This window comes from Anser anser, assembly GCF_964211835.1.
Source record: "Anser anser genome assembly, chromosome: 12".
Lineage (NCBI taxonomy): Eukaryota > Metazoa > Chordata > Aves > Anseriformes > Anatidae > Anser > Anser anser.
Window position 1 is genome coordinate 9,760,086 of NC_139733.1, and position 24,266 is coordinate 9,784,351.

Below are 24,266 nucleotides of genomic sequence, written 5' to 3' on the forward strand. Positions count from 1 at the left end.
CAATGCAAGCTTATGACCCACACTTAATGGGAATTCCTCGTTCATGGGGAATAATTGCAATCCCCGATCCCCATCATGAATGGGGTTCAACGGGATGTGGGGGAAGAAAAAAACTGACCGGTACTCCTCCCCTGTCCTGATAGGATTATTTCCATCTACGGTGTCTCTTCTGCACAAACAGGATTTTAATTTCCTGAAGCTGACACAAACATCAAAAATCAAATGGAACTGTTCAAGAGAGCTTATAAACAAAACAAGAGGTCAGAAAACCATGTTTGCATTATTTATTACACACAACAGTTCTTGCTTTAATACTCACTGAAATATAAAATCAAGTAGGAATAGACTGTGGTCAGCAAGAAAATTGCATCAGTACATACACTTCCTTATTCTACCATTCTATTCACTTCGCAAAGTAATGCTATCATAAGGGGAAGCAGAACCACTTACATTGCTCAAAATCAACACTGCCAGCGAGTGTGTTGAAACTCAATGTAAGGGAGTGTCTGCAATATATACTAAAGTCATTTTAAACACATTCTTCTGAAAAAAATGATTAGATTAAGTTACTACTACAGCCTCACACGTTCAAAACACAGTTATCAGCTCCCTACCATCAGGAAAAGGCAGCGGGGTTGGATATTGATACGATCTTAAGAGATTCTGAGGTTTCTTTTATTTGTAGCCCAAATTTTTCAATTTTTAGGGTAATCCAGATCACATCTGCAAATCTTCTACACAAGCATACGGAATAGATTTTATTTATAAAAGAGGAAAGAAGTGCCCAAGACTTTCATGTAATTACTTTCTCAAACATGTGGGCCTTTAAAAACAAACATTGTAAGAATCAGTAATGCTCTCTAGGCACGAATCTCAGCAAAACCATCAGAAAACTATTTTCTTGCCTCAGTTATAAGTGAACCATATTTTAAAAGTGCCTTCAAATAAGTAAAACTGCAGAGTGGTTGGGACATAAAGCTTATCTCAGTTTTAATCTCAAATTCTTAAGATTCACATCTGATAACCAAACCACTCTGCAATAAGTTGCTTATACAAATATTTAGAAATTTACATGCTTGTATCTGGCACCAGAATGCCCCAGGTTCTGGGGCACAAGTCAACTAACGTATATCTCATCCTTCAGGAAAAACAAAAAATCATGTTATATAAGCTCTACTAAGCACAGAAGATTATGCAACTGCAAGTTCTAAAACATAGTAAATTTACATACAGAGATTCTAGCTCCTCCTGCTTGTAGCACCCAACCACAGTGTCTCACCTGACCAACTACAGCTCTGCACATGCACAGCAACTTGCACAGGAGCAAACCCTTAAGCAGGAAAGACCAACTCAGCTGCAGATCACAAGAAGCAGCACACTGACTAATAAAGAAATTCTTCTTTTGTCAGCATAAGAACTGAAATAATCTGCAAAGTTAAGTTGTAAAAGTTAATTTATATCATTATGGAAAGAATCTTGAAAGTTTCAAGACTTTAGAGAAAAGGAAGGGTAATTCCTGTTTCAATTGGACATCAGTCCAAACATATATGGCAGCCAGACCTCCACATGATGAAATTCAGTAGCTGTTTTTGTCACTGCTAATCCACAGAGTTTGTGTTCTTGAAGGAGAGAAGTAGGAAAAACTAGAGGAAAAGCATTATACATAAATCAGGTCTTTGACCTTAACCTTGAAGGAAAAAAAAAAAAAGCTGAATAAATGACTATGCATAATGATCAAAACATTTCAAGAAGAATCTACTCAGTAGACCACAGACCCGTGCAGTGGGTAACGAGTGGAAACCCCCATCACTTTTAGATCATCACCAGACTCCTTTTTTCTCACCCCCATCACTACCAGAAAAGGGGAAATGAAAGCAGGCATTTGGTGGTTAAACTTGGAAAAGAGAAACCGATGAACCTCTGTCACAATGTGAAGCTCTGTGAAAAAGACGCTTACAGTAACTGCCATGATTCTTTTCTGTTCATCACATCGTAGAATCTGAAGCGATACTTCTGCATAAATAATCATCTTTGCATAAATCACTTATCTACCAATAGAATTAAAATCTGATTTGTTTGTTTGAGGTAACAGACACTGTAGATACTAGTGGTTCAGCTCACAAAATGTTATTACATGCTTTTAAAAAATGTTTTTTTACTCAAATAGCTCTGAAATCTTCAGGGGACTAGTTCTTACTCTCCACTATGAATTTTATTTACTTTTTGCTGCAGAAAGCTTAATTTCCCACTTTCCTTTTTAATATATGTTCATGAAATTGCTCAGAGTCATATCACCACCTAACTTCACCACATTACATGCCAAAAATTAAGTGGCCTCAGGCAAAGCAGGTTTTCCAAATGGGAGAATTCAAACTAAGTCAGCTGCAGAAGGCCCTGCTAGTTAATTTGATAGCACATCTCCTCCACACATTTTTCTGTACAGAAACAGTGCCTTACCATGGGGTTGTGAGTTATTGTGCTATCTATTCAGCTACACGAGAGATGAAATGCAAAGAGAAAAAAGACTCAGGATGATTTAATACAGTATCTCAAGGCACATTTCAGGACAATGGAACAGAGTAACACCCACATCCCTATCCCTCTTTACATCCCCTTTCCTTTTTTTTTTTTTTTAAATGATTTACCTGTTTCATGCCCTGAAATTTCAATGAAATCCAGCATGCCTTACCATTTACCTAGAAGCTGACATAGAACACCAGTAAATACTGTTCAACAGTACTGGGTTTTGTCCCCTTTTCAATTATCCTGAGTATGAAATATGTTAATAAAGCCTTCTGAGTTGCATCAGGATCTACTCTGATGAAAGAATTTCCAGCTGTAAGAGTGCTACCATGTATTTTGCACTGCTGAGTTTTAAAAGCAAAATTACACAAAACAATCAGTCAGCAAGAGTTTCTCAGTACCAGGAAATACCTCAAAGTTCTAAAGTCGCATTCCTCTACTAGTTGAGAAGATCCTCCATTTTATTTTCTAAAGGCCAAATTTTACATCTTTACTCAGTCCTAATTAACTTTTAACCCACTGACTGACTAATCAAAGACGTAAGATACAAATCTCTTTAAGCCTTGCACTTTTCTGACAGGCTGAAACAGGAATGACTATCTGTTTCAGAAACACTTTAGCCAAAGTGATACTCTAAATAATTGAAATGCAACAGTAGTTAACAAATGGCTTGCTGCATCATTATACGATAAAGTCACAAACTAAAATGAACTCTCTCTGACCACTTACACCCCCAATGAACAGGACGTTAAACAGAACACATTTTTTATTTTGCCAAACTTCACTGGAAGTATTGAAATGAGGAAAACCACTTGGCAAAAGTTAGTGTCTGCTTTTCCCCTCTCATTCAAAGTAGTTTTAGTTTTACGAACGTAACATTCATGAGTTGCTCATGCAAATAAAGTTCCTCAGATTTCAGCAGCAACACAAGTAGTTTTAAATGAGGGTCCTCATGGAGTTTATTACAGCGTTATGGTTAATTCAACAATATTTTGTGCCAAAATATGAAAGTATTATTTATTATTTGTAAGCTAAAAACAAAACAAAAAACACAACACTAAAATAGACCTAAGAACATGTACAAAGTACTACATAGTTTAATTTGCAGCAGAAATAAAAAGCAACTAAAGACTCCTCTGCTGCCTTGACCCAACCTGTGATTTTCACTGTACCCACCAGAACTCTCAGCTGGTGGTATTTTTGTGTTAAAACTAGACTTAACTTAAGCTCCCCATATATCAACCCCCCCCCAAAGAAAAAAAAAAAATCAGAAGTCTGAGTTACATACACATCATAGCCTTTCAGATTTGAAATGACACAGAACAGCCGATGAACTTCCAGAGTACCTCTTGAGCATGAAGTGCAACCTTCTGGAAAGAAGCTGGACACTGAACCCGTGGGACGTGGGTTTTGGAGATGGCTCCACACACAGCCTCCTGACGGCCGGCTCTAGCACCCTCAGCTGCCAAACACAGCCTCACACCTGCCTGGACAAACAATAGCGGCTCAGAAAACGTTGGGAGTTTCATCACGGTTTTCAGCTAGATCAGAACGAGCTCATTTAAGATGAAAATGCAAGAGTAATGACACCCAAATTAGTAATACGTTTACCCATATGAGCTAGAAAACGATGACAAAGGTCTGCTTTGGTTCCTTCAGGAGGAAGATTCACAGATTCACAGATTTTTCTAGGTTGGAAGAGACCTCAAGATCATCGAGTCCAACCTCCGACCTAACACTAAGTACTCCACTAAACCATATCCCCAAGCTCTACATCTAAACGTCTTTTAAAGACCTCCAGGGATGGTGACTCCACCACCTCCCTGGGCAGCCCGTTCCAATGCTTAATAACCCTTTCGGTAAAGAAGTACTTCCTAACATCCAACCTAAAACTCCCCTGTCGCAACTTTAGCCCATTCCCCCTCGTCCTGTCACCAGGCATGTGGGAGAATAGACCAACCCCCACCTCTCTACAGCCTCCTTTCAGGTAACTGTAGAGAGCGATGAGGTCGCCCCTGAGCCTCCTCTTCTCCAGGCTGAACAAGCCCAGCTCCCTCAGCCGCTCCTCGTAAGACTTGTTCTCCAGACCCCTCACCAGCTTGGTCGCCCTTCTCTGGACTCGCTCGAGCACGTCCATGTCCTTCCTGTAGCGAGGGGCCCAAAACTGAACACAGTACTCGAGGTGCGGCCTCACCAGAGCCGAGTACAGGGGCACAATCACTTCCCTCGACCTGCTGGCCACACTGCTTCTTATACAGGCCAGGATGCCGTTGGCCTTCTTGGCCACCTGGGCACACTGCTGGCTCATATTCAGCCGACTATCCACCAATACTCCCAGGTCCTTCTCGGCCAGGCAGCTTTCCAGCCACTCATCTCCCAGCCTGTAGCTCTGCTTGGGGTTGTTGCAGCCCAGGTGTAGGACCCGGCACTTGGCCTTGTTGAACTTCATGCAGTTGACCTCAGCCCATCGCTCCAGCCTATGCAGATCCTCCTGCAGAGCCTTCCTGCCCTCGAGCAGATCGACACACGCACTTAGCTTGGTGTCATCTGCAAACTTACTGAGGGTGCACTGGACGCCCTCATCCAGATCATCAATAAAGATATTAAAGAGGACCGGCCCCAGTACCGAGCCCTGGGGGACTCCACTAGTGACCGGCCTCCAGCCAGATTTGACTCCATTCACCACAACTCTCTGGGCCCGGCCATCCAGCCAGTTTCTAACCCAGCGAAGCGTACGCCAGTCCAAGCCCCGAGCAGCCAGTTTCTTGAGGAGAATGTTGTGGGGAACGGTGTCAAAAGCCTTACTGAGGTCAAGGTAGACCACGTCCACAGCCTTTCCCTCATCCACCAAGCGCGTCACTTGGTCATAGAAGGAGATCAGGTTTGTCAAGCAGGACCTGCCTTTCATAAACCCATGCTGACTGGGCCTGATCGCCTGCTTGCCCTGCAAGTGCCGCGTGATGACCCTCAAGATAATCTGCTCCATGAGCTTCCCCGGCACTGAGGTCAAACTGACAGGCCTATAGTTCCCCGGGTCTGCCCTGCGGCCCTTCTTATAGATAGGCGTCACATTGGCTAGCCGCCAGTCAACCGGGACCTCCCCCGATAGCCAGGACTGCCGATAAATGATGGAAAGCGGCTCGGCCAGCTCCTCCGCCAGTTCTCTCAGTACCCTCGGGTGGATCCCATCCGGCCCCATCGACTTGCGCACATCCAAGCTCCGTAGCAGGTCGCCAACCATTTCCTCATGGATAGCGAAGGCCACATCCAGCTCCCCATCCCCTTCCACCAGCTCAGGGCACTGGGTGTCCGGAGAACAACCGGTATTGCCGCTAAAGACTGAGGCAAAGGCGGCATTAAGCACCTCAGCCTTTTCCTCATCCTTAGTAACTAGGTTTCCCCTCGCATCCAGTAAAGGATGGAGATTCTCCCTAGTCCTCCGTTTCGCGTTGATGTATTTGTAAAAGGATTTTTTGTTGTCTTTAACGGCAGTAGCCAGGTTGAGCTCCAGATGAGCTTTGGCCTTTCTAATTTTCTCCCTGCACAGCCTCGCTACATCCTTGTAGTCCTCCTCAGTGGCCCGCCCTTTTTTCCAAAGATTATAAACCCTCTTTTTTCTGCTAAGCTCCAGCCGCAACTCTCTGTTGAGCCAGGCCGGTCTTCTTCCACGCCGGCTCATCTTTGGGCACGTGGGGACGGACCGCTCCTGTGCCATCACGATTTCCTTCTTGAGGAGCGCCCAGCCTTCCTGGACTCCTCTGCCCTTCAGAACCGCCTCCCAAGGGACTCGGCCAACCAGCGTCCTGAGCAGCTCAAAGTCAGCCCTCCGGAAGTCCAAGACAGCAGTTTTACTGGTCCCCTTCCTGGCCTCGCCAAGAATAGAGAACTCTACCATTTCGTGGTCACTCTGCCCCAGACAGCTTCCGACCACCACATCTCCCACCAGTCCTTCTCTGTTTGTGAAGAGAAGGTCTAGCGGGGCACCACCCCTGGTAGGTTCACTGACCAGCTGCGTCAGGAAGCTATCTCCCACGCTCTCCAGAAACCTCCTAGACTGCTTTCTCTGTGCCGTGTTGTGTTTCCAGGATATGTCCGGGATATGTCCGGGCTGCTGAAGGCAGCATTTTCTCTCCTATTTATGTTTGTCATGCTCCTGTGCTGTAACCCAACCCCAAACCACCTCACTTTAACACTCATGAGCTCCATCCCTCAGAGCATGAGTCCAAGGACGGCTGGGCCAGGACACCCGTGGCCTGCGAGGGCCTGCGGCCTACGGCACCCCACGGTAAAGGTGCTGAGGCAATGCCAGAGCTCACAGACCTAGGGCCTACCCAGCTTTAGCCCTGTCATTAAAACGACATTCACGGCTTATGAAACCACCAAAAATTATTTTAAATAAGAGCCTGGAAGAGGAAGTGGTGTGGCGAGGCAGTGGGGAAGCTTGAACGCCGCTCCCCACAGGGTAGAGGCACACACCAAGCACTCTGCGGCCAAGCTCCAGCTCCTCAGCCCCAGGCGTAGCTCCACGTCTCGGCCCAAAATAAATAAAATAAAATCACCTCCTCGCCTCAGCCGTGTCCCAGTGCCCGCGGCACCGGCACGACACCAGGGCCTTTGGCCAAGGGGCGCTGTGCTGGAGGAGACCGCGAGGGCTGGGGCATCCCCGGTGCGACGGGACGGAGGGGGCCGGGACCGGGGCCGGGGCTAGGGACGGGGACAGAGCCAGGCACCGCCACCGCCACTCCTCTTTCCTCAGCACCTCCGGGGCGCGGCGGGGGGCGGCGGCGGCGGCCGCAGGTGAGCGTGCGGCCCCGTGGGCGGAGCGCGGGGCGGGGAGCGCCGGGCCCGGGCCGTGGCGGCGGGGAGCCGCCGGTCGCTGCCCGCCCGTCTTCATCTCTCGCTCGCTCGCTCCCGGGACGGCTTCCGATACTCGGCTCCGAGCAGACGGGTGAGTGCCGGTACCTGCCCCCGCGGGGGGGGGGGGCTCCCGCTGCTCGGCGGTTCCTGCCCCGCCCGGCCCGGGGTGAATGAGGAAGCGACGCGGGCTCCGGCTTCCGTGGGGCGCACGGTGGGGAGAAAGACGCCCGGCCCGGCCCGGCCCGGTCCGGCTCGGCTGGGCTCGGTGCTGCCGTGCTGGGGCGGGCGTGAGGAGCGGCCGGCGGGGCGGGCGCGACAGAGCCGTCTCCGGCCGCGGGCGGGTGCTGGTGCTGCCGCGGGGCTGCCTCCGGAGCGGCGCCTCCATGTTGGGCTCGGGGCCGGGGGCCCAGCCCCGCGCCGCGCCCCTCGGCCGCCCTCACCCCCGCGGTGCTCCGGGACGGGGAGCCCGGGACGGGGCCGCCCCCGCTGCCCCTTCGCCGGGCACCGGCCGGAGCGGGGCAGGGCGGACCCGGGGACGAGGTCCCGAGCTCCCCGCGGCTGTGTCCCCGGCACACGCACGGAGTTTGCTCTTGGCACGAGCGTCGGCTTTGATAGCAGCAACTTTTGGGTTGTTTTTCCTTTTTTTTTTTTTTTTTTTTCCCCCTTCCCCCCCCCCCAGCCCGGCCCCGTGGATGCTCAGTTTCTGTGCAGCAGCGAAGCTGAAGCAGACAAGAGGCACTGTCTCTGAAGCGGGCAGTTTCCAGCTGACCGGTGACAGACAATGAGGGAGCAGAAACGGCGCTCCTTGGGCGTGCATGCCGGGCGTGCATCTCTCAAAAACCCACTTTCAATTCATCACTAGGGAATTCCCCGTTTGCGTTAGGGGATGAGCTGCAAAACCAGTGGGGTTATGACACCGGGTGGTTTCCTCTGACACCTGTTTGCTCGGGGGCTGCTGTACCGCTTCACCTCCACGTTACTTGTCCAGGTAGCGCAGGGTGGCGAGGCCGGGGGTGCTGCGCCCAGCAGCCGTCCCTTGGCAGCTGGAGGCCTCGGGGGACGGAGCCGGACCCGCAGAGAAGGCAGGTGTGGGGGAGTCAGTGCCAGCGCTCTTCTTGGTTTTAAAGATTACTTTAGAGCCTGAGTTACCATGCTTACACATCTCGCCGAATAGCCCGTGTCAAAATTCTGCATGCTTGCGTGTGCCCAGCTTTTGTCAACTCTTCTTTGCACCCTGACCTCGTATGGTCATTAGTCTCGTAACTATATAATAAGCCAGGAAATAACCTGTCCCAGTTTTCCATCCGTCAGATAACGCCGTGCAGCATTGTATTGATCAAATAGGAAGCTGTAACAAATATAACCATGATGGGTTTCTGAACAAAAGACTGCAAAGTGCTTCTTAACTCATTAAGCAATAATTCATAAGCATCATTTAACAAAAAAAAAGTATACGCAGCATTTCCTATTTATTTTAGTTCCTGAAAATGGTGGTTTTAAAAAATTCAAAATTACAGTGGGTATTTAATCTTTGGACTGACAGATTTTCAGTTACCCCAGGATGCTGCTGTGGGAATTCTGGGGAAAAAAGCAAATGTAAGAGACTGCAACACGTCAATTTACATTGTGGGTTTGTTCTTTTTTTTCCTTTTTTCCTGGGTTTCAAGATAAAAATCTGTTTTTAAAATACAGCTATGTGCTTTAGTTTAAGAAATGTTTAAATATTGTCATTTTCAGTTTTGATCTTTATAGTTTTAGGATTTTTTTTCTGATCTTTTCAGTTATCTCTTTGTAAAATTGGCTATAGCAAACCTCTAAAGGTGTATGATTATCAGAGTAGCATGCATAATATTTGAAACTAACAAAAAAAAGTAAAACACATAAGCAGGTATTTCACTAGGCATTATTTCTATGGTTTTATATAATTCTAAACATAAAAGAATTACAAGTTATCAATACTTTGAAATTTTCATCTTACATCTAGGAATATGGATTTAAGTATGCAGGAATTGCTGCCACTCAGTGGCTGATACAGAAGTATAGGAAACTCTTCTCACGTATGTAGCTGTGATGTATGTGCAGTTATTGAGTACAACATAAGGTTCTGTTCCATGAATCCCTGTGAGATATTTGATCAGGAAGATGCTCGTATTGTTCTGAACTGTTCTCAAACTCTTTTCCGTTTTGTATTTCATAAGTTGTGACCCTTCTGTGTAGATAAGTCTAATGAGAGAGGGGTTACAATTTTCTTATTGAATGAAATAGTGAAATAGCATTATATAATAAATCAAAAAAATGACCACACAGCTAGTTGAAAAGGTACTGTGTAAAGAAGGAGTTCTTTTAAATCTATTTCTGATTTGTAGCTTTTTGTAGATTTGTAGGTTTTGTAGCTACTTTTGTTAAAGAGAAAATTTTAGAAGAGTCTTTCAAAGAAAACGGCCTGATGCTTTATAGATTAAGGAAACATCAATAGAACCTGGAAAGATGACATCTTTTATTGAAATAACAGCTTTCCTCGGGAAAGCGTACAAGCTTTCAGGCCTCCGAGTCTATTTTGTCTAAAAGCTGCAGTCATTAAAGTTAATCTCAAATTGAGTACTTTAGGACTTCATCGTTAAAGTTAACCATCCATCCTGGTTTCCATCTGAAGGCCTTCCATGCCATCCTCTCTGTGCTTGTTCCTCTGCCCCCTGGCTGTGTTGCCCGTCTGTAGCTGGCTCTCAGCTCTGGCTGCTGCTCCTGGAAAGAGGAGCCCCTACAGCACCCCTCGATCTGCAGCTGCACTGCGACCGGAGCTGGGACTGCAGCGCTGAACGTCAGTCCACCAAATATCAGTAGCATCTGCAGTGAAGCTGCAGTGGCACGAGCCGCAGTGTGGACTGTGCCGTGTAAATGCTTTCCAGGTGTTAGCCAGCACTGGGGTATGTGCCTGTATAGGGTTCATTGACATAGGTATTTAAGTTCCCTAAAGCTAACTCAGATGTGTCTGTGCATGCTGCAATCAAAATGCACAAAGTATCTATAGTCTGCCACCCCCTTCATTAAATATATGAAGTACATATTTAACCTACCATAAAAAGAATGGAGGAAGAAAGGAATAGGGCAGAGTTTGAAATGTTTATTGCAGATGAGTCAGAGCTGAATGTGAAGGATGACAAGTGATTTACCAGTGGAGTCTGGGGGTTGGCTGACTTCATTAGGAACCAAATCCCTCCGTTAATCATCCACTGCTGAGAAAAGTAATGGGATTTTTATTCTGGAGTTGTCCTTGTGTTAAATGCAGCATCTCCATTCTGGTTGTCAGGTTCTGGCCAAGAGGCATCTAATAAACACCAAATTCATTTGTGTTCCAGCAGTTGTTTTAAATGTTTTCCATACTCTGTGAGAAAACTTCTCAGCTTTCTCTGAATCTTCCTTTACCTGAACGATCTGAGTACAGAATTTTACCTTGTGGAGGCAGAGGGATGAGCAGGAACAGGGAAAGGGGGAAAACTATCTGTCCTGTGCCCATTCACAGGTCTCTGGGCAGCACAGGAAAATTAATCCCTCCACATCCGCTTGGCTGTGCTTTGCAAAGATACAATTAACAGAGATGAGCCTGGGAGAGCTCTTTACAGCCTTGGTAAAGTAATGCTGAAATGGCTTGTGTTATGTTCTCATTTAAAAAGCAGTTATTTTTAACTGTAAGAGTTTTTGTGCTTTATTACAGAGGCATTACCACTGCAGACAGAATTGAGTTACTCTATTAACTTTTTATGGTATTCTTTGAGTAATCTTGCAGAAGTGCTCTGTAGGAAGCAGTGTGCTGTCTCTAGCTCTACAGGGCCATCTAGATTATACGCACTGCCTTTATGACTAGAAGCTGCGCCGGTGTTCTGCTGCTGTTACCGGTCACCGGTAAGGGTTAAGAAATGAGAGATCTGGCACAGGGACATCACAGATCTGTCCTTGGCAAGAGTGGTGCAAAACGTATTTCTGGTCCATCTAGACCAGACTCTGCTACTAGAAGTATCACTGACAAGGAGAATGGAAATACAATGTGTATAGCTGCATGTTTCTGATTGTTTTCCTTTTTTTTATGATAACGTATGTAAAGGAAGCATTGTGTCTACCTTTCAGTGACAGAAAGGTGCCCTGCCATCCATGCAGTAAGTTATGTTTTGAACCTATTAAATTAGCTGTTGCTGTTTTCTGATTGATAATAGATTTGACTGTTTCTGTCTCGAATGTAGAAGTGAAGTGGGGCAGATGTATATCTATAGCTCTGAAGCAAAGAGGCAGGCCATAAAATTTTTAAGGATATTTTTCCAGCTAAAAAAGTGCATAAAACTGCAGAATACACCTTATGGTATCCTCTTACTGCGGTTAATGTTTTTGCTGGTAATTTCTTTGCCATTGAGTGTAATGCTCTATCAGGAAAAGTTTATTTAAAGATACTCACGTGCAGTTGGTATTCATCTGATAATACTCGTGATCCATAAATTCTTGGAGTGACTGTTTCAGATAACTTCATAAAACTGATGCACATTAGGTTTTTAAGCCTTGCACGATGTTTGTCAGACTTCTAAGGGAGGAGGATGTGTGCTTACCATCTCCTGCCTTTTGATGAGCCATATATTAGATTTACGTAAAAAATGAAAAGCAGCACCTCTCTGTATGCCCCAGAACGGGATTATTTTGAATTCCTAGGTGCTACCCACCTGTGAGAACAGAACAGATATGCAACACATATTCCTGTCATGCTGTTCCTAATATGTTTTCTTAGAGCTGTGAGCGATATCTGGTCTTGTGTGGTTGAAAAGTAACCAAGCAGTGTCACTTTTACCCTTTGATAGCGAGAGAGGAGTTGGGATAGCCTCTGGGAGCATAGGTGATAGGTCAGTATTGCACTAGGCTTTGTGTGTTTCTGTGGCAAAGAGACCCTACTATAACAACTCTTCCCAAACCACTTAGGAAGCGTGCCACTCTTTTCTGAGAAGTACAATGTGGGCTGAAGTCCTTCCAGCTTCACTGGGCTCAGAGGAATTGCCTGAATTGTCTGAAATAGTATCCTGTTTCTCATCTCCCAAATGGCTGCAAACCTCTAAATTGGGTTGTATATTTGTGCATAAGTGTCTCTGATTTCTGTTGTGTTCAGTCTTCTTCAGTTTCATAAATGATATAAGTGTTAATGGGCTTGGTTTAATCCCACCTACCTGTAAGTATGGGGTATCTTGAAACATACACAGTAAATCTAAACCTCAGTCCCAGCTTTGTTCCCCACCCCTGCGCCATCAAGTCATATGTGCTACTGATTCGGAGCTGAAAGCCTAGACCTGTGTTGGATTAGCCTTGCTTTTTGCTCTATGTCAGTTTTGTAATGATGAGACGACCAAGAGAGAAAATTGCATGTTTTTTAGCACTCAAGTGTCAAGTTACCTTCTGAGCATGTGACAATCTCTTTTTTTTCCCCCCCATCAATGCCTGTTTATTAGATCTGAGAACACAAACAAGGATTTTAGTAGTTCCTTATCTGATTCTCTGGTTTCTCTTGGAAGAGCAGTTTAAGCTTTGACGTAGTTTTTCTGCCTAAGGAATTCATGAAATCTGTGTTTAGTCAGTACTTCTTTACACTAACTTACTTCAGTGCATTTGGTGTTTTAATATTCAATATTAGACTAGAGAAGAAATATTCTTGGTTGTGATATCAGGCTTGTCTTCCAGATAATAAAGTGGTGGTTTTAGGTTGTTTTTGTTTGTTTTGTTTCATTTTGTTTTTGTTTTGTTGAAGATTGAGATGCTTGAAGATGTAGGTAGGTACTTGAAAAAGTGATCTGAAATGCCTCACGGACAAGCTCAGTGTTCAGCCTGGCTCCCTGAGGCTGCCTTTTTCTGGGAAATTCCCCAATGAGTACAAAGGCAGCGTAGTTAAGCTATTGCTAACGCATCGTTCAGTAGCTCGGGTGAGCTATGCTTTTCTAACAGGAAGCTGTATTTGATTCTTTTTTTGAATGAGGGAGGAATCCTATATTTCTTTCTTAAAAGACAATTCTTCTGAAAAAGCCCTCTGCACAAAAATTTGGTAAGAATTTAGAAAATATGGTCCAAGCAGTTGCTAGTAGAACCCATTTCATGCTTTTTAAACTTCTATTATGAGGAAAAATTAAGACGAACAGGCACAGTGCAATAACTTTGAAAGATGGTCATGTTTGTCACATGACACTGACTGCCCTGTAGATTTTATCTCAATTTTTCTTTTTGTTTGTTTTGTAATGCCTCTGGATGACTTTGCATTTTGCTGGCACGACTAAGTAACCAGAGTAAGGAGTATTTTGTACCTTACTGATTTTGTTAGTGCCTGTTGAACTGCAGAACTCAGTATTTCTCTTGCTAAAGACCAGTTGTTTGTCAGAGTACATTCCTGGAAAACTCTTGTGAAAGTAAGGTTTATTCTTGCTTATTTTTAAAATTGTGTTTAACGTACATGCCTGTAAGAGAGCACAGATGGTTGTCTTGTATCAAGAAGGTGCTGCCAGGATTTTTGGTGTTGATAATTAACTGTTCCATTTATAGATTAAATAAATAAATAATCTTGCAGTAGGATCTGGAACCCTCTATCGTACAAGTATCTCTGCATGTGAAGGAGTAAATTTATTGTAGATGCTATTATAGATGCTTTCAATACTGATAAACATCTTCCCCCCCATCTTTTTTTTTTTTTTGAATAGCACCACTCAGCGAGCAGAAGGAGCAGTCCGATTATTGTTTCTCACATCCAGTGTGCTGGTCCACGAATGCAGCATTTTTGCTGAGCTGTGAATTGCTCAACAGCTGTTTTCTCGTGTATCCGTTGGCCAATGACTTTGGCCTTCAGTGAACTCGAGTGTTCTTACTAATGAGTCGGGAATGCAGGGACTTACTAATGAGTAGGGAGCAGGGAGATGCAGCTCGAAGCAACATGACAGCCTTCCCCTGTGAAAGAAGCACCTCCCGCCGTGCATGACCAGTGAACGTGCTGAGACCAAACCCTGCACAGACACCAGTGTTCACAGTGCTTCCTGGAGGTCTGCCATTTTATAGGAAGTTAACTACAGGCTACTCCCTGTCTTCTCCCCAGCAGCAGAAGAGAAATTTCATGCGGTAATATTGATAGATTTTTTTTTTCCTGGTAGATTTTTTTTCTACAGGCCTTTTTGGAGAAAGGTGTGATTTAGACCAAAGGATTTATACGTCTTCCTGTTAATCCCTATGGGGCTTGCATTAGGCCCTTAGTCATTTTTTTTTTTTTATTCCTCCAGTTCCCTTAGGCCCTTACAGTAAGGGAATCTGCAATCAATTTGTAGCTCTCAGCACATCCATAATTGCAGAATAGCTGTTCGGTTAGCAAGACTTGCTTCACTGCACTTGAGAAAAGTATGGAAGGTTCTCTGGGAATCTGATTGTCCCCATTTATCGGGTCTCACTTGAACAGAGGTTGCTTTCTTCTCCAGGAAGTCAGGGCATGCCTGCATCAGTCGGGTTGGCTGGCCAAACAGTCTCGGCTATGACTGCTGACTTCTGTGGTGGTGCCATGACAGCCTCGGCGCAGGTTCACCAGAAGGCATGGCTGCAGGATGGTTTGTCTCACTTTAAGGTCTGTTTCACATGCAATTATACTGCTGTCATTGCATCTGATGTGCATGCTTTCGCATGCAAATATCTCATTACGCTATTGCTAGCCTCGTTAAGTACTTCAGCTAAAATAAGCACATACACCAAAAGTTAGAACGAGTTTCATTTAGAGTGGACGATAGCGCTCTGTGGCAGCTTAGAGACCATCCTGTTTTTTTCAACAAGCTTTTCCAGATTACTCTACAAGTTGAAAGGTCAAGTTACTGGATCTGCACCACCAGCTTGCCTCACCACAGGACCCCGTGCACCTGCCGAAGCCATCCACTGAAGGGGAAATTGGGGCTGCTGCTCATGGGGAGCGGGAATGCCGAAGCTGCCGTTTGGGCACAGAGGTTGGCGGGTTGCTGCAGCAAGGCAGGAGCAGCAGTGTGAGGGTACCGACAGAGCTGGCTGCAGCAGGAGCAGTGCTGCGCAGAGCCCCCAGGGCTGCCTGGTGCCACCCGCCCTCCTTGGGCCTCGTGTGTCACAGAGGTGCTGCCGGCTCCCTCGCTTCGGCCTTGCAAGCTCCAGCTCCTTCCCAAAACCTCTGTAATACAGCCTAAGTGCCTGCCTGCTGGGGCAGGGAGAGGAAGTCTCGCTGCTGTTTTCTGTTTCAGTTTAATTTGCGAGTTCTCTATTTTCTAGCAGTGCTGCTAAGGGTTTCAAGGCAACCCCAGGAGTTTAATGTAGTCCATATTGGTATCTGTCATACTGGTTTTCTGACCTGTTTTGGGGTATTGCAATTTGGAATTAATGTTACTTTCCTTTTCCAGTGGGTGGCAGTTGAGGCAAAGAGAAATGTTTATTTGCTTGGAAGTTTATATAGATATGTATTTAAGGAATGGGAAGCAAAGCCAAAGTAGGCCAGCCCTTTATGGCCGACCGGTCTCTCCTTATGCCGGTTCTTTTCTTTGTTATTGCACCTCCTAGCTGGGAGGAAGGACAAATCAAAGGAGCTCTTGTGCCCAAAATCCGCTTTTAGTTTCAGTCTCCTGTGTGTGTGTTGTTCTGTTGCTTGTTTCCTTCTTCTCGTACTGCTTAATAACAGTGAGCCCAATCTTTCCGTCATTAGAGCTTTGCCTTATGTAAACCTAATTTCAGAACTTCGAAACAGAGAGCTGCTAACTTTTTGCAGCAGTGTTCAGCCTCTGAGATCCGTAGTTTGATGTGGAATGCCATCTGTAGTAGCACTCATTGCCATTTTTCTCTGAACTCAAGCCAGAAGAAAAATCTAAATCACATTACAGTAAGTGTTTTTAGTGTTTCAAGAGCTGACGACAATATAACAGCCTCAGCAATGCTGACTTTATATGGTTTTTCTTCTGACCAGATGCTCTGAGGCATTTCATGTCCTGCATTACATTGCCTTTGTCACTAGAGTGCTTGGTACATTTGAAATGGTTTGTGAAGAAAGGAGCTTTGTGGGTTTTTATCAAAGGTTCCTGTGTGGATTTTCAAAATACTCCCAGCCAGCAGCCAGGAATGTCCTTTCTCCTTCAAAAGCAAATCTTGACAAGAAGTCTACAATACCGATTCTTACAAATTGATTATATATAAAACCCCTAAACTCTATTTCCTTGAGGGGCAAAATTGTGACGGAAAAGTATTTTCACACGTGTTTCTTGTACAGTTAGCATATATCTTATTTACAGCCGAGTTTCAAGCATATGTTATTAAAATAGCATGCTAGATTCCAAGTGCTGCGTAACTAAAGTACAGAGTGAATTCATTTAGTGAATATAAAATTATCAATGAAATATAAATTAAGTGTGTATTTATGGAAATATTAATATATACTCTCATCTGTAAATTACTTGATTTCTAAAAGTAGTGGAGATTAGGTTAAATCTGTTTTTAAAAATGTAAGAATATGTATATCAGTGCTGAAACCAAAAGTCAGCAAACCAAAAGGTTGAGAATTGTTGTTGGGTGATGAGGCATAATTTGACTTACTTTAAGAAGAGCTAAATTTCTTTTTTTTTTCCCAAGCCATTAAAGCAGTGATAGGGCTTTTCCACTACTTTCCATGCTTTACATTTTGGGTAAATACTTAATGCTGCATCAAAAGCAGAAGATGCCTTTTATTTTCTTTTTTCTTCTTTTTTCCCTAGGGATGAACCAGTGGTTTATCTTCTATAATATGTGATTATAGCTAATTTAACGATTAATCCCCATCTTCTCCCTGAAGAAAATGAGGCCTTACATAGTTATTTAATGTACCCAGGCCAAAATAGATCTAGTTAAATTGGATAACATTATTATCAATTCATTTCAACAGCTTTGCCAAATCCAAATGGAGTCAGCTTATCACAGCTAAGCCTTGTCTAAGCTTATGTGACATTCCACTTAAAGTCAGTTTTTACATTGATGCAGTTAAATACAAAAGCTTTTGCAAACAGAGTCATTATAAACACTTACAGCGATTATCCACCTAAGTGGATACAAATTCTTCTGCTGCTGCTGTTAGAGCAAAGTTCAGCCTGACTGGTAGATGAAACTTGTAAAATGATTTCAGATTCTTACCCCTTCCGGTCACGTGAAATAAATGATGAGAAATTAATTGCCGGAGCAGCAGTGAGTTGAGTTTCATCTGGTTGATAGCAAAACTCTGATCTTACTTATCAGCAGTACTCTTTGGTTGTAATGGCTTAAAATGGAGATCTCTTTTTATGCTGAAAATATTCTGAAAGCTATGACATAGCATGTATTCAGTTTTGTTAAAGGGACACAGTCAAATAGAAAATTGTTTTTTTTCCCTTTCTTGTTACAAGAGTGTGAAAACATCTGTGGTGACTGTAATGTTCGTCAGTCACTAGAAACAAAAATCACTTATTTTCAGTTCCTTCAATTTATTTAGCTGTCAATTATTTGTTTGCCATTTGTTGAAAAAATATGGTGTACACTAAATTCTTTTGAAGGGTTTTGATGCATGCACGTGTGCACATGCAGTGATGGCATACTTGAATTCTAGAGGGTGATTTGTTTATTGCTTTTTTTTGTTTGTTTTGTTTTTTTACTGTCTTGACACCTGTGTCCAATTGACAAACAAATCTTATTTTAGGGGCTAGGGAAAAGATACGTGCATTATTTCTAGTCCAGATTTAAAAAAAAAAAAATCTATACTAGTATTATGGTTTAGATCTTTTTTTCCCTATAAGTTTGATTTCCTTCCTACTTCTGGTACTGCTTTCCAGTGTGAAAGTTGATCCTAGTACTAGAAAAATTTTTGAGGGAGTCTCAACAGAGGGATGTTTTGTTTGCTTTAAGCAAACTGTGAGGGTTGTACAGCTCTGTTTTAAATTAACAGCTCCCCAAGCCAGGCTGCACGCTTAACGCTTTTCAGACACTGTCATGAGGCAGGAGTACAAGCATTCAAATACTTCAAAGGAAAGACAGCCATATCTAGAGTTTTATCTTAAAAACATAAAAAAGGCTGTCAGACTCATGTAATTGAGAATGTTTGCCATAGGCAAGGTGTCCCAGACAGACCGAAATGGAAGAACGTATGCTCATGCTGCTGCGTTTAGTTTTACATTAGTTACCAAGGGAACCCTATTGCCTAATAAGTAAAAGTTACAGGAAACTTCAGAACATGCCTGTTTGCGTCTCTGTGCTTGGGTATTACTTCCCTGGTCCTTCAGCCCTGGTTTGGAGTTCTAGACTGCAGTAAGTAAATGAAGAAGCATGTACTTAGGGTCTTCTGATCAGACACTTACTTTGGAAAGTCTGCTTAATGTCACTTAAGGATTGCTTAACCATTGAATCTCCCACAGTAACTTGTTAGGAAATTTTGCAAAGCTACAAAAAGCGAAAACATATACTTTGCAGTACATCAGTCTCTATATGTTTGAAGTTGTTTAAAGCCTGTGAATAAATATGATAGTACAGCTTCATCTAATGCGTGTGCTCAGTGCATGAAGCAACTGGGGGCAGTGACTGGAGCTGGATGTGGGATTCTCAAGAGATATTACAGAAAGACTACTTCTGTGCTGGACAGCAGAGTTGTTCTGCTTCTTCATGACCCCCTAACATGCTGTGTTGTTGGGGTAAATTGCTTGCTGGTTGCTTGCTCAGAAAACTGTGGGTAATGCATTGTGTTTTCTTCCATTGGTCGCTTGTCTTACCTATTGCAGTAGCCTGAATGCAGGAACCTGTTTGGAGGGCCTCACTGTAAGATGTCATCTGCTGCCAGCCCCATCTCTCACAGGGCAAGTGCTGAGCCATCTGCCTGGCTTATTTCCTCGCATCCAGTGTTGCAGGACTGGCAGCGCTGAGCTCGGCCGTGTACACTGCGGAGCAATCCCTGGTTCTGAGCCCCTCTCTGTTGGAAACCGGAGAAATCTCCGGGTAATTGATGACATACAATATTGCATCAAGGCTGGAACAAAGATGAGGTCAATGTTTCTGCCAGCATCCTGGGGGAAAAGCAAATAGTCTCAAGACATTGTGGGTTTTCTTGTACATTCTTTAGGGCTTTACGGTGTATTATAAAGTTTCTAAGATTTTTTTTTTTCCTTTAAGTTAGACTTTACAGCAAGAATTCACATCCTGTATGCCAATAAAGGTAGGTTAATAAGATGGGGAGGGAACGAGAGGCGCAACTGAGAAAGAGGGTTTTGCCATCTTGGAAAAGAAGCTGGAGAAGCTTTTTTGGTTCGTTTCATCTTTCTATAGATGCCAGTGAGACTCACTTGGTGTTGCTTTGAGCCCTGTTCTGGTGCTGACTGCTTCTCTCAGATGGGAATGACTGCAGAAAATCAGAATAGCAGCATCCCGTCTGCTGCATATTTACCTGAGATTGTGTTTGGCTGAGCTTGCAAATCTTCACACTCAACTGAACAGTCTTTATTTTTTGAATCTGCTGAATGCTTGACCTGATAAACGGCAAGAAAGGTCTGCTGTATTTATCAGTGAGCAGAACCCTTTCCTTTTGGAGAGGGGACATGGTAACATGAGGTGTGGAAACTATGGGATGTCCCTGTTGTGTGTTTGGTGCAGCCACAAGCTGGAGTCACAAGTTGGACATGGACGAAAGAATGCGAGGTGTGAGCCTGTCCTCTCAGCCCCTGAGTCTTTGAGTGGCATGCAAAGACTTCAGCTGGGGCAGGGCTTTTTCTTCAACTTTTCTGAGCGCTCCCGTGTTCTGTAGAACTAGCACTCGTGTAATTTGTGTTCAGCTCAAGTTGGGGAGATGGAGGGGGCTGGCTAAAGAACCTTTGTACCATGTGCCCATTAGTTGTCTCTCCCCACAAAGTCAAACAGTAGATTTTTTTCTTTGTTGTTTTTTCTTCTTTGCAAATGTATGGTGCCCTATGACATCAGGTGCATATGACATTCATAATTCACCTGTGGTGAAAATGTTCATTCTTATACCAGAGTGATGATAACAGCTACAGGTGAGCAATTATGTTCCCAGCCAGCAATATATTTTGAGGGAGTAGGCTGGTTGCTTCTGTCCCTTTTATGTGGGTTCTGTAAGCCAGAGGCTAGTTGGCTTTGACCATTCATTTGAAAAATGCATTTCTAAGCTAGCTACCAAATCACTGATGTGCTGAAGATGTCAAAGTTCCGACCTGGCTTTCTGGAGCACACCGTGGGCACTGTGGGCAGGCTCTGTTTTCAGGTGCTCCTACATCATAAAAAATAAAAGTAAATAAAAATAAAAAAATGCATGAGCTTTGACTTTGAAAGAGTTTTTAAGATGTTTGGTTGTGTGTCCCATGTATGCAAATCCAAATGCTGTGTTCTTTATAGGTCAGCAGAGGGGACCAAACGGGCAGCAGTGATGAGGCTGGCGTGGTGCTCGGGGGATGTTGCAGCAGCGTACGGGGCTTGCAGCTGCACCAGTGAGAGATGTCAAGGGGTCTGAGGGGGTGGCAGATGAACCTCATCCTTTTACAGATTCACAGATTCACAGATTTCTCTAGGTTGGAAGAGACCTCAAGATCATCGAGTCCAACCTCCGACCTAACACTAAGTACTCCACTAAACCATATCCCTAAGCTCTACATCTAAACGTCTTTTAAAGACCTCCAGGGATGGTGACTCCACCACCTCCCTGGGCAGCCCATTCCAATGCTTAATAACCCTTTCGGTAAAGAAGTACTTCCTAACATCCAACCTAAAACTCCCCTGTTGCAACTTTAGCCCATTCCCCCTCGTCCTGTCACTAGGCACGTGGGAGAATAGACCAACCCCCACCTCTTTACAGCCTCCTTTCAGGTAACTGTAGAGAGCGATGAGGTCGCCCCTGAGCCTCCTCCTCTCCAGGCTGAACAAGCCCAGCTCCCTCAGCCGCTCCTCGTAAGACTTGTTCTCCAGACCCCTCACAAGCTTGGTCGCCCTTCTCTGGACTCGCTCGAGCACGTCCATGTCCTTCCTGTAGCGAGGGGCCCAAAACTGAACACAGTACTCGAGGTGCGGCCTCACCAGAGCCGAGTACAGGGGCACAATCACTTCCCTAGCCCTGCTGGCCACACTGCTTCTTATACAGGCCAGGATGCCGTTGGCCTTCTTGGCTACCTGAGCACACTGCTGGCTCATATTCAGCCGACTATCCACCAATACTCCCAGGTCCTTCTCGGCGAGGCAGCTTTCCAGCCACTCATCTCCCAGCCTGTAGCTCTGCTTGGGGTTGTTGCAGCCCAGGTGCAGGACCCGGCACTTGGCCTTGTTGAACTTCATACAGTTGACCTCAGCCCATCGCTCCAGCCTATCCAGATCCTCCTGCAGAGCCTTCCTGCCCTCGAGCAGATCGACACACGCACTTTTAGTTACGTCCAGCACCAACAGTGCTAGAAGTGGCCCAGCAGGGAAAGCAAAACACTGTTTTACTTCACGGCCCATGCAAAAGCCAGAAACCTCTGCACTTTGCTCTGCCTACAGGCTTTTTCTATCGCAAAAATGACCAAGTTTATCTAATGCTGTTGGACTGCAGTTTGCCTACGCATACTCAAGTACCGTACAGCCCAGCATATCAGGAAGGAGTTAGATAGTGACTTGAATTACTTGGGTTCACCAGTCTTTGAACAATATTTGAGGAAAAACAGATTGAAAGCAGTTAAACCAGTTTTTATGTTGCACCAGATGTGAACACTAAGATCCCAGTATGGTCAGAATTTAGCTGGCATAATAGCACTATCATTGACATTGAACATAAAGGTTTATTTATGCCTTACTTCATGCTGTAAGCTTGTGGTTCAGCAATGGAGGTTCCCAGGCTTTAGCCAAACAGCCTATTTGAGTTAAGTGTCAATGAAGGCAAGCATTTTCTCTTGTTGCAAGTGTTTGGACCAGTAGCATTGCACCTGTTGGGGGACACTTGTCAAGAAAGAAGAAAAAACAAACAAAATTACTTTGTTATTAAAGTTGATGAGTTCAAAACATAATTTTGATACTGCTTTAAGCATGAGAGGAATTAGAGACCTCAAATTTTGTACTTTTTCCAAACTGATTTTCACATGACCTTCTGGTGATATTAATTTTAATAGGTCATATTTCACAGAATTCTTTCAAACTCTCCTTTCGTTTTTCATTTTGTATTCCTATGATCCATTTTCTTATCCTATGCCTTTTAGTCCTGTGCTTTGCCGAAGATCCAGCTTCTGTTCAGTATTTTTGTCTCTAAATGAGATTTTTTACAGAGAAGGTTTGCAGTGAAACCGGTAAATCAAGAAACTCCAAAAAACTTTGTTTTTCTGTCATTCACCTTGCTCTTTTCTTTGCCCTGTGGTTTCTGTGATACATAGTAGTGTAATTTCTGTGATTAAATGGTATGTAAGTAGCAAACAGTCTAAAGCTTTTTCTGGGTTACTTTTATTTTCTCTGATATTTTTTTCCTTCCACAGACTCATGGCAATTCATGCGAGTTCCTAGGAAACTTACTTTTCCACAGAGAGTTCATTATTAAAACAAATAACCAATGCCAGCAGACATGCTAGCAGGATGCAGTATACTGCAATTTAATGAATATTTGAGATCAGTCATTAAGTTGTCTTTCTGTACCCTTAATTTGCTATAGCAAAACTGCTGGTTTTACAGGTGTCCAAATTTTGGAGAAAACCCAAATTAATGGTCCCAGAAAATGTGTGTGACCTTAGTATCTAATTTATTCAGCAGTGGATGATAAAACTCTGGAGGAAAAATGTGATGTGATTAAAAAGGTGCATTTTGCCCAGAACAAAGTCTCTCAAGGCAGCCTGAAGAGATGAGGATGTTTGGGTGTTTTCCCACTTCTTTTTTCTCCTTTCTTCTGAACTGAATCTGTTGTGTGTTACTGTAAGGTCCCCTGCAGTTTGCAATCTGATGTTTCCAGGATCTGTCACAATAATTAGTTTGCCTGTATGACTCTCTTCAAAGAAGAAATTTTTATTTTCTTTTAGTTGCTGAAGTTATGTATTAACCTTTCCAGTGGGTGTATTTTCATCAGCTAGCAATGCAGGCAATAGCACAGTGAGCTGATATGCAGAAGTAGCTTATAGATTGAGGCTTTTCCCTTTACAGAAAAAAGGAAAATGCTTTGTATAATCAACAGAGCTCTGGATACTTGGTGTGAAATATGGAGCAACTACGTTGCGATCAAACAAGTCTGCAAGTGCGTACAGTTCCCTGCCTTGAATTTGTGGCGGCTCCGGATAGTTTTGTTTAGTGAAATACTTTAGAAGAACTGGTACGACATTAGTGTCAGGTGTAAGGGTATACAAATAAACTAATGTATTTCTATAAAACCCCACCTTTCAAAACCTCTCAGGGTATGGAAGTTTTGGTTCTTTCACAGTGGCTGTTTTGTCCTTCTTAGTTAGATTTTCCTGTGCTTGAAAGGATCTTTGTTACGCTTTTTGGCTTCTCTTGCTGTTGATATGCAGGGCAGGGGTTTTCCTGTTCGGGGAAATGTTGGCTGGACTCAATGTGCTTTTTCCAATAAAGCTCATCGGGCAGGGTGTCATCTTGGAGTATATAACAAATTGAGTTTTATTTAGCTGGTATACTTTGGACCTTTAATGTGTTCTCGTTTCTCTCTCACTCACAGGAACACCCTAAAATGGCAGCCTTCTAATCTTTTTCAGATTACAAAGCATTTGTTATGGCTCCAGAGTTTGGCTGAAACTTAACTACAGGCTTTGAACTGTAGTTTTTTTTAGTATTTTTTTTCTTCCCCAGTGCTTGTGGAAGCATTCAAACTCCTGACCGTTCTCAGGGGCTAATATAACTTCTTACAGAACAGAAAGATCTCTGTTAAAGTACTGCTTGCTTTA

The 24,266-nt window shown here is 44.0% G+C and overlaps 1 protein-coding gene and 1 long non-coding RNA gene across 5 annotated transcripts in view; one reads left to right on the forward strand and one right to left on the reverse strand.

Moving 5' to 3' along the window:
- LOC310880501 overlaps window positions 1–7,317 on the reverse strand; it is a 35,323-nt gene extending 28,006 nt beyond the window's left edge. Inside the window, exons 1-2 of the long non-coding RNA XR_014571727.1 lie at window positions 7,083–7,317; window positions 3,870–4,010 (exon numbers count right to left, since the gene is read on the reverse strand). This is a non-coding gene — a long non-coding RNA (uncharacterized lncRNA). The remainder of the gene's footprint in view (window positions 1–3,869; window positions 4,011–7,082) is intronic.
- A 9-nt stretch (window positions 7,318–7,326) lies between these two features.
- PRKCD (protein kinase C delta) overlaps window positions 7,327–24,266 on the forward strand; it is a 68,937-nt gene continuing 51,997 nt past the window's right edge. For 2 of the 4 annotated variants that reach the window (XM_083796345.1, XM_083796350.1), the window contains exon 1: window positions 7,327–7,471. The gene's annotated coding sequence lies outside the window, so the exon portion shown is untranslated. The remainder of the gene's footprint in view (window positions 7,472–24,266) is intronic. The other 2 variants (XM_083796346.1, XM_083796347.1) reach the window with 1 other exon arrangement.